This window comes from Camelus bactrianus, chromosome 22 (genome assembly GCF_048773025.1).
Source record: "Camelus bactrianus isolate YW-2024 breed Bactrian camel chromosome 22, ASM4877302v1, whole genome shotgun sequence".
Lineage (NCBI taxonomy): Eukaryota > Metazoa > Chordata > Mammalia > Artiodactyla > Camelidae > Camelus > Camelus bactrianus.
Window position 1 is genome coordinate 12,653,940 of NC_133560.1, and position 19,232 is coordinate 12,673,171.

The window sequence follows — 19,232 nt, forward strand, 5'->3', positions numbered from 1 at the left end:
TAGATGCTTCCATTTGTTGCAAATGACAGTATCTTCTTCTTTTTAAGGCTGAATGTTTCATTGCATAGATATGCCACATTTTCTTTATCCATCCATCTGTCAACAGCCACTAAGGTTATTTCCATACCTTGGCTATGGTGAATAATGCTGCTATGAACCTGGGAGTACAGACATCTCTTTGAGATAATGGTTTCATTTAATGTGGATATATACCCAGAAGTAAGATTGCTGGATCACATGGTATTATTCTATTTTTAATTTCTTGAGGAATCTCCATGCTGTTTTCCATATTGATTGTACCAGCTTTCATTCCCACCAACAGTGCACAAAGGTTACCTTTTCTCCACATCCTCACCAACACTTGCTAGTTCTGTCTTTTTGATGACAGCCATTCCAACAGGTGTGAGGTGAGATCTCATTTGGTTTTGATTTGCATTTCCCTAATATTAGTGATGATGAGCATCTTTTCATGTACCTGTTCGCCATCTGTAAGCCTTCTTTGGAAAAAATGCCCATTCAGGTCCTCTGCCCAGTTCTTAACTGGGTTATCTGTTGTTTAGCTATTGAGTTGTGCGAGTTCCGTGTATATTTTGGGTACTAACTCCTTATCAAAATATGCAAATATTTTCTCCCATTCCGTAGGTTTACTTTTCATTTTGTTTATGGTCTCCTTTGCTGGGCAGAAACTTTTCAGTTTGATGTAGTCCCACTGGTTATTTTCGCTCTTGTTGCCTTTGCTTTTGGATTCTTTTTTCAAATCCAAAAAATCATTGCCAAGATCAATGTCAAGGAGCTTATCCCTTAATGTTTTCTCCTATGAGTTTCCTGGTTTCAAGTCTTTAATCTGTTTTGAATTGACTTTTGTGTACGGTGTAACACAGGGGCCCACTTTCATTCTCTCGCATGTGGCTGTCCAGTTTTCCCAACACCGTTAATGGAAGAGGCTATCCTTTCCCCCATTGTATATATCTTGGCTTCTCTGTCATAAATTAATTGAATATATATGCATGGGTTTGCTTCTGGGCTCCTTATCCTATTATATTGATCTATGTGTCTGTTTTTATGCCAATACTGTTTTGATTACTATAGTCTTATACTTTGAAATCAGGGATTGTGATGCCTTCTGCTTTGTTCTTTACCAAAATTACTGTGGCTGTTTGGGGCATTTTGTGGCTCCATACACATTTGAGAAATGTTTCTTCTATTTCTACAAAAAAAAAAAAATGCCCTTGGAATTTTGAGAGGGATTGCATTGAATCTGTAGATTGCTTTGGGTACAGTATATGCATTTTAACAATGTTTATTATTCCAACCCATAATCACAAAATATCTTTCCATTTATTTGTGTCCTCTTCAGTTTCTTTCATCTGTGTCATACTCTTCAGTTACAGATCTTTCAAGTCTTTGGTTAAAACATTTTATTTTTTATACTGTTGTAAATAGGACTGTTTTCTTGATTTCTCTTTCTGATAGTTGTTGGTGTAGAGAAACACAAGTATGTTGATTTTGTATCCTGCAACTTTACCAAAATTTTTCATTAGTGCTAACAAGTGTTTTGGTGGAGTCTTTGGGGCTTTCTCTATGTAATATCATTTCATCTGCAAATAGAGATGATTCTGCTTCTTCTATTCTGATTTGGATCCCTTTTAGTTCTTTTTGTTGCCTATGATGTATCGGCTAGGACTTCCAGTACTATGTCGAATAAGATAGTGAGCATGGGTATCCTGATCTCAGAGGAAAAGCTTTCAGCATTTCACTGTTGAGTATGATGTCAGCTGCAGGCTTGACATCAAGGGTCTTTATTATGTTGAAGCATGTTTCCTCTGTACTCAGCTTGTTGAGACTTTTTAATCATGAAAGAATGTTGACTTTTGTCAAGTGCTTTTTCTGCATCTATTGAGATGGTCATATAATTTTCATTTTCATTTTGTTACTGTAGTTTATCACATTAATTAATCTGTGGATATTGGACCATTCCCACATCCCTGGAATAAGTTCCACTCGATCATGGTGTATGCTTCTTTCAATGTATTGTTTGCTAATATTTTGTTGAGGATTTCTGCATTTGTTTTTCACTGGAGATATTGGCCTACAGTTACTTTCTTGTCCTTGTAGTGTCCTTGTCGGGCTTTGGTATTAGGGCAATACTGGCCCTGGAAACTGAGTTTCGAAGTATTTCTTCCTCTTCTGTTTTTTGGAAGACTTTGAGGATTGGAATTAGTTTTTCTTGAAACATTTAGTTGAATTTACCTGTGAAGCCATCTGGTCCTGGAATTTTCTCTGTTGCGAGGTTTTTGATTACTGATTCAATCTCCTTACTAGCAACTAGTCTGTTCAGATTTTTCATTTCTTCATGATTCAGTTTTGCTAGGTTGTACGTTTCTAGGAATTTATACATTTTGTTCTAGATTGTCCAATTTGTTGGCATATAATTGCTTATAGTAGTCTTTTATAATCGTTTGTATTTATGTGGCTTCGGTTGTAACACCTCCTCTTTTCATTTCTAGTTTCATTTGTTCGTGTCCTCTTCCTCTATTCTTCTTTGTAGGTTCATCTTTTAAAAAAAACAGCTCTTAGTTTCATTGACTTTTTTCTGTTGTCTGTTTAGTCTCTGTTTCATTTATTTCTGCTCTGATCTTTGTTATTTCCTTCATTCTAACTAAGGGCTTAGTTTGTTCTTCTAGTTCCTTGAGGTATAAAGTTACGTTGCTTATTTGAGAACTTCCTTTTTTCTTAATGTAGGCATTTATTGCTATAAAATTCCCTTTTAGAACTGCCTTTGCAGCATCCCAGTGAGCCCTGCATCCCAGTGAGCACTGGATAAGACACTGTGTTCAGTACTTCCTACCCATCTCACTTATTATTCCTTTGAGGCAATTTATTACTATTATCTTACAGTTGAGAAGACTCGGTCTCAGAGAGGTTTGGAAACTTGCCCGTGGTCACACAGTTAATAATCAGTGGAGTCAGGACACAACCGCAGGGCTGTCTTACTCCTAAATCTGTGCTCTTAACCAGGTTTCTATACTGACTCAGTAAAATGGATTGGAAGTAGAAAATAAAAACAAAACAAATGCCATAGGTTTTGGCATGTTGCGTTTCCAATTTCATTTGTCTCAAGATACCTTTTGATTTCTTTTCTGACCCATGGTTGTTCAGATCATATTGTTTAATCTCCACATACTTGTGAATTTTCTAGTTTTCTTCTTGAAATTGATTTCTAGTTTTATACCATTGTGGCTGGAAAAGATGCTTGATATTATCTCAATCTTCTTAAACGTATTAAGACTTGTTTGTGGCCCAGCATATGATCTGTCTGGGAGAATGTTCCACGTGCACTTGAGCAGAGTATGTACTCAGCTGCTTTTGGATGGAATGTTTCTGTATGTATCCGTTAGGTCCATCTGGTGTGTTTAAATCAAGTCCAATCATAATATCACCTTTCAATAACTGACTTATCTTTATGGGCAAGCAAAAGCACAATCCAGAACCCATATACTCTGAGGAATTTTTTTCCCCAGCAGGTGAGAATTTGTTTGTGTTCCTTTCTCTATTCATTCCAATTTTGGAGATCCCATTCAGAAGACCACATGTTCTGATGTGGGAGTCAGTTTGAAAACATCGAGCAGAGGGAAGCATATTCTTAAAGCTCATATGAATATGCCTAAATGTACACAAAGAGTCAGAATTATATTTGCAAACAGCACAAGAATCGCATGTGCTTATGTACTTTATTGATTTTCCTGAGCTGTTAAAAATATTTTCATAAATCTAGTTGCTAACAAAGGACCAGCTATAAACGTAAAGCCCAGCTTAAATTAAAGGTGAAGCTAGTAACGTTTGTCCTGCATCCTGTAAGACTCTAATGAGTTCCTTTCCAGCATTAGTGAACTTGAACCTTAGCTGAAATGGGGCTGCAAACCCACTGGGGTTTACCTTGTTACGTTGGTCACTAAAAGCATTTCCTGGGAATGACCTGATCTAAATATTTCCATCACAGGTTCTTAGATGAAGGCAGAGGATGTAAACATGACACTTCATCAAAGGCTGGGAGTATTTTATAAAATGCAAAATGCTTCAGCAAGAAGTGGCACGAGAGATACTTAGTGGTGGGCACAGGGCAATGTTATGCACTGGGGCTCGATCGTACGCCTTCTCCCCTGCAGCTCTGTTGGCATTTGGGGCTGGATAATTCATCGTTGCAGGAGGCAGTCCTGTACATTGTCAGATGTTTAGAATATCCTTGGCCTCTACCCACCTGATGTCAGTAGCAATCTCCTCCTAGTCATGACAATCAAAGATGTCTCCAGAGTTTCCAAAATGTCCCCTGGGGTTCAAAATTGCCCCTGGATAAAAACCACTGGTCTAGAGACATTCAGAACTGGTTCAGCTCTCCCTCTGCCATTTTCCAGCTGTGTGACCTTGAGCAAGGATTTGACCGCTCTGAGCCTTAATTTCCTCATGTGTAAAATAGAGATAATTATACTATCAATTGTATTGGGTTGTTTGTGAGGATTAAATTAGATAATGCATGCAAGTCATTTACCAAAATGTCTGGCAAATAGTCTTCACTAAGTGATAGTTACAATTATCATTAACTACTTTGACTTTCTAAAATGTTCCAAGCAAACAAGCCACAGACTCTAGCTCTTTCTCTGCACGAGCCAAACAGAGTAAACAGAGAAGCAGAATGGCCAAAAGAATCTTTCCTCCTGGAAATACACATTGGCCAAAAGACTCTCCCTCCAAGAAACGCACTGTTACTGTCTCCAGGTGGAAGCAGGCTCATGTCCTAAGACGGGGCTTGTTGATATGACCTGAACACCTTGATCTATCTTCAATATCCCTAAGAATGGATGCAAAAATGAAGTGGCCTGTCAATAAGCAAAAATGATTTCATTTGTGACCAAAATGCCTCAGTGGCCATTAGATGTGGGTCCCAAAGGCATTTTCAGCCACATCTTCCACTTCATTTTGATTGGATCTTGCAAAGGCGGAGGTTGCACATGACATTTGCACATCCTCACATCCACAGGATTGTGACAGACTGTCAACTCCATGAGGGAAGCGACTCTGTCACTGCTGTGTTCCCAGTGATGACGACAGTGCCCAGCTTAGAGAAGGACTCTATAAATATCTGTTGAATGATAACATTTCCCTCTAACCAGCATTTGTGTTCTCAGCACCCTGAGCATTGCCCTTTCGCACACTGCCAGCAGGAGAGAACTGGCTGGAAGTTTTCATCCTCAGCCTCTAAATCCCCTGTAGCCTTTGGCAGAGCTTAAATTTAGGACTGCTCCTAACTCTTTCAGGCAGTAAAGCAAGGAGACCAGGAAAGGTTTGCCCCCAACATGCTGATCTGGTAGAAAGACAGTGGGCTTTGGTGACTGACTGCTCCCAGCTCCAACACTTGTCGGGTGTGTGGCCTCAGACAAGTTAATTCATCACATTAGAACTCCATTTCCTCCTCTCTTAGATGTGGGGACGGCAACAGCAACCCCAAAGGCTGTGGTGATCATTGAGATGAATCGGGATGAATGATCATTCAGTGGCCAGTATTTATCAAAGGCTGACCTTGAGTATACACTGCTTCGTGCAATCCTTAGAATATCGTATGAGTTAGCACTATTATCATCCTCATTTTACATACGAGGAGACTGAGGCTCTCTTAGCAAGCAGAAAAGCCTGTATTTGATCCCAGAACTTTCTGACTATCCAAGACCCCTGCCACAAAGCCGGGTGTGGTAGACACTCAGTACTTACAGACTGAATGAAGGAAGGGCTTAATTAATTAAGGAAAAGAAAGTCAAACTGGGGACTGCTTAGTAATTCTTAGTGTGAGAAAAATGTCTTCTTATTCATTAGCAAATAGTATCCCATCTACTTCCAAAGACCCAACACCTGCTGAGACGTTAAACCTAGCGTAAGAGAAAACGTTTGTGGGTAAAATGGAATAGAGGCTTTCTGAAGGCAATAGGCATTTTAGACAGAGTCAGGTTCAAGGGAGTTAATTTTAGGAAAACAATTCAACTCTGCAAATGAATGTTTAGATATCTTCTTGTCAGAAAGTAAAAGTCCCCTGGCTGCTATAGTTACCCCTAAGTGTTCTCACTCCGTTCAAGTCTGAAAAGGGCAGAAGAGCCAAATGGCAGCAGAGGTGGGCACGGCACACGTGAGGACTTGGAACTCCCGGATGTAGGTGCCGCCATGTTGCTGGCCACCTCCTGGGGACCCACCGCCACAGCATATGTCCAATCCCTGCCCGTATCTCACTACTTCAGTTTGATTCTACACATCACGCAAGCCCAGAGACACAGGACCTGAGGAGTGAGTTGTATGACCCTGGAAGGAGTGGGGCACTTCGTTGCTTCCAACCTGCCACAGACAGAGTCAGCCCCCACCACACTTTGTGCTTGGCTGCCAGGAGCGACTTATATGTAGGATGTAGTGTTAGATCAGTTCCTGCAGAAAGGGGAACCCAGAGGTTGCAAAGGGGCAGCTTTCAGATGTGTTTGGTTTGCCCTCCAAATTATTTAAAATTTTTAAATCAGTTACCAAAAATTGGAATATTTAACACTAAATTTGGGCTTCTGAAAAACCCTTGGATCTAACAATACAGAACCTGGATATCATTTGACAATGAAGGGTGTCACTCAACAGCAACTGTGTCTTTGGTGTCATTTTTCTCTCTGGCAATCTTTCCCTCAGCCTGCTTCACTCACTCACATTACCCTAAAGGCATTTAATTGGTAGCCATTCCTAAACCCACTATGGAAAATAATAATAATAATGGTTACTCGCATCTACTGAACACACTGCATGGCTTCACTTAATTCCGACCACATCCCAGTGAGAGGGTTGTGACTAGTATCTGCTTTGTAAAAGAGTAATTGAGGCTCAGAGAGGTTCAGTCACTTGCTCAGGGTCACACAGCTGGAAAGTGGAAGAACAGGGATTCAAACTTTTGTCTCCCTGGATCTAGAGACCAGTTCCTTCCCTAACACTGATCTGCTTTGGTTGGGGAGCAACCACAAAGGTACCCTTAGTCCTCTGTGTGGGCGTTCCCACATGGGGGTGGATCCTCATTAGGAGTGATCTGGGGGTTAATAAACTCACAAATTAGCTCCATAAATTGTTACTGATGGAGATTCTGATGTAGCTAATACAGTTAACGTTCGGTGAGCTGTGGCCACCTGCAGCGTCTGTATCAGACTGTCACTGCCCATTTAAATGATGGGGAGCCTTCTTAATCGACTGAGGAACACTCATGATGGGGAGGAATCAATTGGGAGGCTCCCATGTGACTGAGAAAGGATGAGCTGAGGGGACGCCTGAGGACACCAGCATTCTAAAGGCCCGTGACCTTGCCAGCCCCTCCCCTCCCCGCTCCTTCAGGCTCTCCTCCTGCCCCGCTGCTTCACTTACAACTCCCATCAGGAAAAATGAGGCCATGGAGGTGTGTTTGAACACACTGGGAGAAATCCCACAGACAGGCAGACAACACAGAGCAAGCAAGTAGTTCTTCACAAAACAAAACACACCTCAGCTACCTGGCAAGCCCAACGTAGAATGGAGGAATTTCCATTAAGATGCAGAGGGAAAACCCTCCTCGGAGCCAAACCACTTCCTGGGAGCCAGGGTATCGGGCCTCTTGCTAAAGATGCTGTCAGCGCATCACTGGGACCCCAGACTCACACGAAGGATCAGGCTGCGCTAGAGACAACTCTTACCTTCTCCTCTCCTCAGACCCATGGAGGCTTGCGTAGCCCTCAGAGTGAAATTTATGTTAAAACACACGTGTGCTCATTTCTCCCTCCTGCCCTCTCTCTCCCCCCACATCTCTTTCTCTCTTGCTTTCTCGCATACACACACAGCCTGCTTAAAACTCTTAAGGTCATCTTCTGTTTTTAGGATCAACCAAAAGACTTAACATGGCCTTTGGGACACTATTACTGCTGCGCCCATCTTTTCAGGGCCAGCCTTGGCCTGCTCCCTTGGCTCCAGCCACAGCGGCCTTTATTTAGCTATTACATTGGCCAAACCCCTTCTTCCCTCGGGACCGGTGTGTACAGCACTCTTCCGCCTGGAACACCCTCTTCCCACGCACAGCCCTTTCCCCAGACCACTCCCACTGTCCCTCCCTCCCCCCTGATGTAAATTTGGTCAATTATTCTCTCTGGGGACCCCATCTTTTTTTTTTCCACAACACTTAGCACATCTCATAATTACGTATTTATTTGTGCGTTTATTTGCTTAACACTGACCTTTTCTACCCACAACTAAGTTTCAAAATGGGCATAATCAGGACTGTTTGCTTTACCAAGTTTATCCCAGGATGGCCCACAGTGCTAGGCATATGGGGAACTCCAGATAAACTGTTTGCTTGTTTTTGTTTATCAATTTACTAACATTCAATCCCAGAACAGGTTTTACATGCATCTTGATTACAGGAGGAAATATTTTTTCAGTTTTCTCACCACCAGAGCCCTTTGGCTGCATTGAAAGATAGGGGATTGCAAACTCTACATATTAAGTCAAAATTAACTTACTTTATCACCTTATTTATCAAAGTCGTTACAATTTTTTTTAATTTACAATGTATTAATTTCTGGTGTACAGCATAGTGATTCAGTTATACACACACACACACATTCTTTTTCACAGTCTTTTTCATTACAGGTTAGTACAAGCCATCGAATACAGTTCCCTGTGCTCTACAGTAGGACCTTGTTGTTCATCTAGTCTGTATATAGTAGTTTGTATCAGCCAATCCCAAACTCCCAATTTGTCTTTTAATTAAAGCTGCTCATTAGTAGCAGTGTGGGAAAAGATGGCATCCTGACGTAACTGCAGACTAATCAGAGACACTTGACATTCACGTTCCCTTCATAAATGTACTATTTACTTAAGCCTGAAGATACTGAAAGCAGCTCCAGAAGATCCGTTCAGCCTACAAAGTCCTCCATGTCCTGCCTCCTGCCAGCCAGTCCTCTGACATTTGCTACTTGCCCTTGCCCCGCCAGATAACCAAGTTCAGGTGGAAGGAACAGCATGCATTTCCCTGTCCAGACGAGGCACACCTCTGAGTCTGCTGCTTCCTTCTTCCCCTATTTAAACTCCTCCTTATCCTAAAAATCGTAGCTCAGAGGTCCCCTCCACCAAGAAGCACCTCCCCACCACAGTAACAGGTCAGGCGCCCCGAAGCTGGGTTTCCACAGTTCCCTCACCTTGGCTTAGCGCCTGCCTCTGACCATATTGTCTGCAACTTGCCCATCTCATCCTTCAGACTTGAGACTTCAAGGTACTCCTGATGCCCAACACAATGTTTGGCACATAGCGGGTGTTTGATAAAAAATACTTTTGGGAGGGAGAAAGCAGAGAAGGAAGAAAGGAAGGAAGGAAAGGAAAAGAGTTTGAGGTTTCTAGTCTTGGCGGGGGTGGGGACGATAGGACATTTGGGGAGAATTCCATCATCTTAATAGGGAAAGATGACATAACTGAAAATCAATACCAATTAGTATATTAATGAGGACAGAGATGGCTGAGAGCATTCAGTCGGGCTATCAGCATCTAAAACTCTTTTCTGCGAAACCTGAAACAAAGAAAGTAAGAAATAAAAACTTCCAGAGTTAAAAAAAAAAAAAGCCCAGAAGGAAGACGGGGAAGACTCATTGGCTGGGCCGTCTTCATGCATCAGCAAGGCGTGGAGAGGAGCCTCCTGAGCCTCACCATGACAGCACTACCTCCCCTGAACAAACTGTGATGATGCGGAGAGGTCCATTGCCAGGATGCTAATATCAAACAAAAGCAATTCGAACTCAAGGGCCTTCCCAGACCTGCTCCAGTCTCCAGTCTCCAAGTGGCTCTGCACAGCCAATATGACAAAAATTCATATTCCCCATTACTGACCTTTGGCCCCGCCAGCTATCCGCAGATCCACTTGAGGAGGGCAAGACTGAATTGACAAGGCTCATTTCTGACACACACAGGGACTGCAGCCATGGATTTTGGTGCTGACTTAGCATCATATTTCTAGGTAGGTGGGCTCTGGCACCACGTGTCTCATTACAGCTGCCTCTGCAGGGAGAACCCAGGAGTACCGGCCCCACCCATGGACAGTGAAAGAGAAGGCTCATGGCAGGGTGCCAGGCTCTTTCTCTCAGGACCAGAAGCCCCTGATCTACCTACTGAGCCACACTGTCTGGACATCCTCAGCACAAGGGGAGGTGTGGTTCAATTCAGTTTAGCTCAGCAATCACTTTGCCATCATCATCCTTGCTACCGCCTGGCAATATGTCTCATTATCTCTCATAATCTGCACATCAGCCATTGAGATTGGTCCCTTTTACTTGCCACTTTGCATTTTATATATTAGGAAACCAAGGTTCAGAGAGCATACGCTGTTCGCCCAAACCAGACTTAAACCTAGATCTATCTGGCTCTGCAGCCTGAGTTCTTAAGCCCTGGGCACTGCTGTTGAAATCACCATTCTGCCACCTTTTGTTTCTTTCCTGTTGCCTCTGGGAAACTTGGTCTCTGCTTAAGTTTCCCATCTGATCATCTCACTTGCTGTTTCCTATAATCACAGGGATGGGCAAACTGTGGCCAGTATGTCACCCACTCCCCGTCTGTGTGCATAAGGTTTTACTGGTGTACCACCACGCGCATTCATTAGGTACATCTATGCGTGCCTTCCTGCTACAATGGCCGAGTTACATAGCTGTAACAGAGTTCTCCAGAGCTGCAAATATTCACTACCGACCCTTGATAGAAATAGTTTGCCAACCTCTGGGAGAAGAGATAAAGCAAACACTATGCTAAAAGCTTAATTCTTATTATCTCATTTAATTTACACTACAATTGTGTGTGTGTGTGTGTGTGCGTGCGTGTGTGTGTGTGCACCACACACGCACGCAGAGGGTACTCTTATTAATTCCGTTTTACTGATAAGGAAACCAAGGCTCGAAGAGCTCAGAGCTAATAAATGACAGAGCCAGAATTCAAACCCAGGCAGTCAGGCTTCAGAGCCTGTGCTTCTGACCATAAGGCTACAGCTGTCTGCTATGGGCCAGGCACTGGGGAGGCACTGGTCACACATGCTGTGCAAGCTATGGCCCTGCCCTAAAGGAGTCCCAGGGAGGAAGGAGAGGATGGCAGCTCCGCTGATGAATGCCTGGATGGGGGAGAGCAGGGGTGGGGCCATGGGAGCCCCAGGGGTGAGCACGTGCTCATGTTGATGGCGGCTGGGACACACAGAGGAGGTCGGTGGCACGAGACACAGTTATTTCTGACAAGATGAACATTTCCCCAGATCTGCTGACCAAATGATCTGCTAATAGTCTTAATTTAAGCAATAATTATGCACTAGGTAACGACAGTGACGTGTCCCATTGCGTTTCCCGCTTTGCGGTGGTTTACTAGGAAGTTCACGCCAAAGATTATGCTCAGTTTTTCCCCTCTTTCCTAACTTTATTTTTTTCTTCCTATCTTCTGCTAGTTACTATTGCTTTTGGTTTTATGATTTCTGCTTTTTATTGTAATCTACCACATGCATTCACTTCTATATCGGTCCATCCTCACCACCACCGAAGGCAGCAGGTAGGAGATGAATGACAAATACAGGTGTTTGACAGATGAGCGTCTGAGCAGCGTGACTGGTGAGTGGCAGCAGTCTTTGCTGGTTCTCACACTTTGATAACGATGAGGATGATGAAGATACTGAGAATAATGATACTAGAAAGGATAACGGGAGCCAACACTTAAGTGCTCACGGCCTGATGGGTGGCTTTCCTCAGTGCTTTACAAGTGTGATTTCATCTAAACCTTACGGCCAACTTTTAAAGTAATATTATTAGCCACGTATTACAGATGGAGAAATCGAAGCACAGAGAGGTTAAGTAATCTACCCTACGTCGTAGATTCAGAAAATGGCAGAGTCAGCATTAAAACCCAGGCAGTCCATCTTCAAAATGTGTGCCCTTGTCCGCGATGCTCTGCCGCCTGCATTATCAGACCACTTCAAACCACTCCACATGGCGTGTCAGGGGTCCTGGTATATCAGATGAAGAGAGCCATTCAGAGCAACTCTGGACTGCAAGGCGCTAGACCTCATCCCAGGGGAAGCTGAAGTGCGCTTCGGGGAGTTGCTCCCCATCGCCCCCACCCCCACCATCCTAGAAGCAGTGTTTCTGGCTCCCTCTTCCTGTCCCAGCGCTCTGGGTGCTCCTCCCGCTCCCTGTCCCCCTGTCCAGCAAGCCAGGCTCCAACACAAGACCAGCAGGGATTGTGGAGGCTGGCCAGGGCCTGGCTTGAGACCGTGTCATTTGTATAAAGGCCTCTGTCACAGCAAGACAAGGGCAGGGAGTAGGGGTGGGGGCAATGAGGGCCAGAAAATAAGAAAGATAGAAGGAAGGAAGCCAAGAGGTCTGCTGGCTGGTTCTTCCTATACCTGTTAAGTGCCAGACCGTTCATTACGTAAGCCAAATACTCTTCTCATTCCAAACTGAGGAAACTGAGCTCACAGAGATCAGGTGATTTGTCCGAGGTCATTCAGCAAGTATAGGCATGAACACGGGAAGAACTCTTTACAGGAAAGAGGCCTCACCAAAAATTATTTCATTCCAGGAAATGGAATGTCACCCTTACTCCGGGGGCTGTGGTTAGAGTTGGGGATATGGAGAGAGAGCAGGAGCCCCAGTGGCTAGAGTCTGGGGAACGCACGGGGCCCCAGGAGAGCTCTCAGCAGGCTAGGATAACCGAATGCTGGCTGCTTCTCTCCAGGCTGGGGCAGGGGAGGAGCCGCGGGGCCTGCAGGTGGCTGAGAGTGAGGACCCCTGGGCCCCAGGAAAGCCATCCGCCCGGCTCAGCCCCGTTCTCCATCTCCTACCCTGGAGGGTGAGAAGGGGGCTGGGGCTGGCTCTCTCCACCCACATGCCCTTCCCCTTGCAAGAAGGATGGGAGGGAAGGAAGAGGGAGAGAGAAAGAACGGGAAGAAAAGGAGGAGGCAGAAAGGTATTTAAACATAACATTTTACACTTTAGTGATCTGACCAATGCTGATGCATCACAGGACATCCCTGGTCATCAGGCCAACACCGTGGGCCCCAAAAGTGAGAGGCAATGAAAGGTGTCCTCATCCGTCTGTGATCTGCATGGGAGGCAGATGGGGCTTTAGAACTAGCACTGGCGGGAGCCTATGGGAGGGTCCGAAGGGGACACTGATTCCAGCAATGGTCTGAGGTGTCTGCACCAGAGGACCAACTGGGAAGGACTCAGGGGAGGAAATGGACAAGAAGACACCACAGAGACATCCGTGGTCCCTTGGGAAACACCAAACCCCACGGAGAACACCACCAAAACCAGAGGAGACACTTGACAGCATTTTCTCCTAAAAGTTCACCTTCATCACCTCCTTCATTTTTTTCCTTAATGTTACTTGAGATTTGCCGCAGCTCCCGGCAGGGACTTTTGAACCCTAGGATTTCTGTCCTCTGTGTGGGCTGGGGCCTCATGCACCGTGGTAGGCATGGTAAAAACGAGAACAGTGACAGCCACTGTTTTTGAGCACCTACTACGAGCCGCACAGGCGACAGGCTGGTCACACTGTTTGCTCATCTTAAAAACGAAGGGTGGGCCCTTTAACAGCACGGGAGTCCTGGGCTTCTGCAAACTGCCTGCTGCCACTGAGTTCTCAGCTCATCTGTGATTAGATCAGATCATAAACTTCCCCCCCTTCCCTTCTCCTTGTGAAAATTCTGCAGTGTAGGCAGGGATCCAGAGGCGGGAAGGCCTTCACTGCAGCTGCCTGCCAACGCTTTGCGGTTCCAGGGTGGATGGAGTGCCACAGAGTCCGGGCCTGACAATCGCCCCTGGTGGGTCTTTGGCAGGTGTGTGTATGTCGGGGATGGAGGTCCCCGATAAGTCCGAGCTGTGGGCCACTTCTGCTGGCCCTCACCCAAGGCACCTCTGGTGGGCACAGGACTTCCTCCAGCCGCAATGGACCATACTCATCTTGGGCAAATCTTTCCCCTCCCTTCAACAGTCTCCTCATCTGCAAAATGGGAGTGATGATGTCTGGTCTAGGCAGAACTTTGTGTGAGGTCAAAACAGGCCAGTAAATATGAAAACACTTTGAAAACCGTAGCATTTCTCTTAAAGAGCAAAGGGTCACTGGGGTCATTCTTATTTCTAGTACAAGCGCTAGAATTTTAATCCACCAAATGTGTCTGGCTGCCTTACACAGGAGTATAGGTCCCTTTGGAATGGGAAGACATTTCCTGTTTTATTCATAACAGCTTTAGACAGCTTACAGAATGAGATTACCAAGAGTAAATTCAGACTAATTAAGAAGGAATCAGAGTTCCCAGGTGTCACAAAGCCAAAAGAAGGTGGTGCTGACATGGGGAAGGCGCTTCCTGCCGCCTTCTGTTGTAACTGATCCCTCCTCGACATTGAAACAAGAAGAGCTGATACCTTCACGTTGAAAAAGAACCTAGAATTGGCCTGAGCCAACTCTGCACCTTAAAATGACTCCATTTAGAGCAATGCAAATTTATTGCTGCCTAGCTTCTTGCTGGCTTTCCTGGACTTGAGCTGATGGAGAAGGGGACTGAGACAGAACCACTCAACCCCGTGCCCTCGCTCCTGTCTGACACCGTCACTCCTCTGATGATAAATACGAAGGGGTCCAGGTTCTTCTGCATGTCTGAGCAGGCAGCTGCCCAGTGTCTGGCCCCAGGAAGAGTAAATCAAATTCTTTAAAGTTCAAAGAGTATAACCTTAAAAGTGGTGAGAAAACCTCCCCTGTGAGGTAGTGAAATTGAAATGCAGTGAGAGAGAGAGAGCAGAAAAAACCTTCTGGAAAGAATTCAAAATGCTGAGTAAAATACAGAGAGAGAGCAGACTTCGGCTCTTCCCTCTCTGAGAAGAAGCCGGGGGAACTGACCATCAAGGGCACCTGCCAGGAGTAAACTTTCTACACTGGAGAGAGAAAGCTGGAGGTGACCTTTCAGACGTAGCAACAGGAGCAACCAGTGCCTCCAGCCAGGGGGGACGTGTGGACCAGAGAAGTGTCCCTGCAGGGCAGGTGCCCTAAGGTTTGTAGGAGATGCAATTCCAAGAGATACTGAGTCCCTGCCCTTGCAACTGAACAGCCAAGGGGATGAAAATGCTGACCCACAAGCTCTTCTTAAAGATGCAGGGGAGAAGAAGGAGGCAAGAGAAGGGGCTGGGGAGGAAGAAAAGAAAGGGAGGGGTGGACAAGGATGAGCGGGGAGGGTGTGATAAAGACCCTGTCGGGAGAGAGGTGGCAAGGCAAAGAGGTGGGAAGGAGCCGGAGAGGGAAATCAGGAGGAGAAGTGCGGGAGGAAATAGAAAAGAAGGAGAAGGAGGCGAGGAGACAGAAGAGGGGATAAAAGGAGAGAGGAGAGGGAGCAGAGGAGGAAGCCTTTGCTGGATTCGAAACATTTTCTTTCTGAAGCTGGGCTGTGGGTTCACAGGGTTTATGTTCACTGTATCTCCTCTGTGCTGTTCTGCATGCCTGAAACATTTTCTAATTTTTTTAAAAAAGGAAGAGGAGGGAGAAGAAAGAGAACAAGAATGAAGAAGAGGCAGAGGGAGATGGCAACCCTACCTTCCCTGGGCTTCTCTGAAAATGCAATCGGGGGCTGGAGTAGCAGAGAAAAACAAACAAGAGTTGGCAGCCTGCCCAGGCATGTGAGAGGCCTCCGGGAGCAGGAAGCAGGTCTTCTCCACTGGACCTGGTTCTAAACCGGGTGCCTGACCCGGAGCCGGATGGAAGCCACGGTCTCCATCCTAACGGCTCCTATGGAGAACAGTGGCCCTAGATTTTGCATCCAGTTTCACGTCAGCTTAACTCAGTGTCACCTGAACAGTTTGACACGTTCCCAGGGCTCCTGCTCTGTGCCTTGGACCATTTTGGAGGCTGGGATATAAATCGGACCCCGTTCTTTTCGAGGACTTTATGGGTAGAGGAGAGCTGCTCAGAGACTCAGTTTCTCCGTCTGTAGAATGAAAGGGTGTATCTCAGTGGTTTTCAAACTGGGCTTTCTTGGAGCCCTAGGACTCTAGGGTGTGGCTCAGAGTGGGGGAGCACTGCTTCCCCCACTTTTTCTAGAACAGCTCAGCTTCATTCTGTCTTACACATTGAGATTAGGCTTCAGCTTGGATTTGGAAATACGATCCCACGGCTAAAGGAGATTTGAAAGCTTTGAATGAGATGCTTGCTTCCCGAGGTGTCAAATTTTGAAGTTCTCTGTTCTGTTTCTAAGGTTGTATGATTTCTTGAAGATTCTAAGAATTCATTCACTCATTTATTCATTAAGTGTTTATTGAGGCTCCTCAATAAAAGGGGACAAGGACAGACAATCAACAAATAAACAAACAAGCTAATAGAACAGGGTGCAGCTGCACAGAGGGACGTGGAGGATGGAGAGGAGGCTGGGGACAGCCTCCTGGAGAGGACATCCTTGGAGCAGAGGCCTTATGGGCAAAGAGACCAGCCTTGGAAAGACCTGGGGGAAGAGCAATCCAGACAAAAGGAACGGCCAGTTGTTGAGAATGAATCTGGCATGTCCAGGGCTGGGGGATCCAGGCCATAGAAAGCAAGGGGGAAATGGTAAGAGATGAGATGGGGCCAGGAAGGTAGATAAGGCCAGATGATGTCGGTTCTTGTAGATCCTGTAAAGAGTTTAGATTTTAGTAAAAATTCCATAGGCTACCTTTGGAGGGTTTCAAAGAGGGGCCTGATGTGACCTGATTAAATTTTATAAAGATCACTCTGCCTGCTGTGTGGAGAACGGATGGTAAAGGGGGCAAGAATGGAGACACCTCTTTCGGTGGTGCGGATGGGGGATGACAGAGACATGGTATGAAAAGCAGCAATTGTGAGAAAGGGTCAAACACGGCACAATGAAATCGGAGAGAAAGATTTCATGATCACTACATATCTAATATCTTTCTAGATTCCAAACATATGAGTTTTGATCTTAATCTCGCCTTCTGGTGCCAAATGCGGCCTCCAAGTACACCCCCTATGCTTAGTAATTCCAGATGGTAAAAAGAAAGCCAGTTCCCTTGGACTTCTTGACCATTTGCGGGAAAGTATGGATTGAAACAGACCCCAAATTTTCAACCAGCCCTCTGTTCCTTATGGAGAAAGCCACTGGGGCAATTTTCAAACTGGAAAGACAAACAAAGGCTTGGACCACAAACATTAACTCTTTGATTTCAGACAGGTACACAGTAAAATTTGCCAACAGGCTTGACCAAGAAATTAAGCAAATACAAATGGATGGGAATAGAAACTTTGATGGGAAGAACCCCAAGACCTAGGGGTGAGTGATCAGGGGTTATTTTTGAAGTGGCTCCTGTGCCTCTTACATTAGAGGACATAAAAGGAGCATAAGACATATGTTCCTACCTTTTAAGGATGCATCCTTCAGCCGAGGAAACACGGTCAACATGCAAAGTGGTTAGACAGCTCGTCAGCTAAATGAAGAGGGGGGGGTCTTGGGGTCTCCACTAGAGCCCAGAGGCTGGCCTCGGGGGGCTGGGTTCCAGCTCCACCTCTGTGACTTAGGACAAGCCATCCAGCTCTTGTGGGGCTGACTCCTCCTCTCTGAAACAGGGGCGATGCTTCCCCATATTCCTAGGAGGCATCACACGGGATTTGAAAATGCTTTGTAAGTTGCAGAGTGCGGAATAAATAGTAAGGGCTATTACTACTGACTCTAAGCACAGAAGGAGAAGGGAGAAGCCAGTGTGTCAGCAATGGGGCCTCCTCTGAAAAACAGAAGCATAATCCAGTGCCTCCCGCTCAACACCTACCAGCGACTCCCTGTTGCCTCCAGCCAAGGTGGGGAAAATGTGCCCCACTCCCCAGCCCACACTGCCTGTTTTATAAATTTAAATTTTATCAGAATACAGACACAGCCGTTTCTTGACATACTGTCTATGGCTGCTTTCTTGCCACAATGGCAGAGCTGAATAGCTGCGGCAGGAACCTTATGGCCGGCAAAGCTGAAAATACTTACTATCTGGCCCTTTATAGAAAGAGAGAGAAAAAAAACAAACTGCTGACTCCTGGCCTAAAGGATAAAGTCCAAACCCCATTTGATATGTAAGGTGCTTTCAGAGCACCCTATACAGCAGGGCTTTGAATAGATGAAATGAATCAAGTATCTTCCTCCAAGTTATCCCCAACTCTACCACCTCCCAGGGACTGATGCTGTACGAAGCAGCATTGTCAGGTCCCTTCTTAGGGCTACAGTAGGGATGAGATCTTATTCCTCTCTGTAATCTCCACAGTGCTGATCACAGCGCCCAGGTCATAATAGGGTCTCAGTAAAGTTTAACCCAATTAAATCTGAGTCATAAATAAAGCAAGCATAATATACTAAGGGACCCAGTTCATTCATCACAGAGACCTGTCGATGCTGTTTCTTTGATAATATGTCATTGACAGGAGGAGCCAGCTGGAAGTGAATTAACTAATTTGCTCTTAATTAATTAGTTACACAAACATTTACTCCATGCTAACTGTGAGACGATTTATATGCCACCGAAGCTGAGGCAAATGAGTAATGTGGGATTATATGCTTTCCTTTGACAAGAATTTACTTAACACTTGCTGCGTGTCAAGCTGGGGTAAGGACCAGGGGCTCAAGGGGACTGGGACCACTTTCAGCTCTCAAGGAGCTTGCAGGCTAGTTGAGAAGGCGAAATGTCATCAGATAAACACTGCGCCAGCAGACAAAGGCAATACAAACGTGGTTCACAAATGTGGAGGCAGCAGGGAAACGGGCAGGGTTTCTAGGAATGCCAATCTTGTGGGTTCCTGCCTGTATGTTTACCTACAGTTTACTCTCCCAAGGTAAACTGGACGCACCCAGACCACTCGCACAGGAGCGCGATCTCCAGCCAGGTTCTATCTGCAGCGCTAATATTGCCTGTGCTGTTCACTTTGTATAGATTATCTCACATAATCCTCACAACGCTCTGTGTGGTTTCATGAAGGTCAAGTCATTTGTTTCGGGTCAAGAGTGAGGAAGTGGAAGATTCTAGATGATGTCAGTCATAAGCTAAAGTAGCCTACGCACTCAAGCCTTCACTGCATAGAGAAGAGAAATGGAACTCTATTCCAGAGAAAGTCTACAGGTTAAGACCTACAGAGACAGTACTAAATGTTGCTGTACTTACGAAGGGGACGCCAAT

General features: G+C 45.3%; 1 protein-coding gene across 1 annotated transcript in view; it reads right to left on the minus strand.

Annotated features, from left to right (window-relative positions):
- The window catches only part of DOCK2 (dedicator of cytokinesis 2), a 371,332-nt gene that overhangs the window by 152,704 nt on the left and 199,396 nt on the right, over nucleotides 1-19,232 (minus strand). The gene's annotated exons all lie outside the window — the stretch shown is intronic.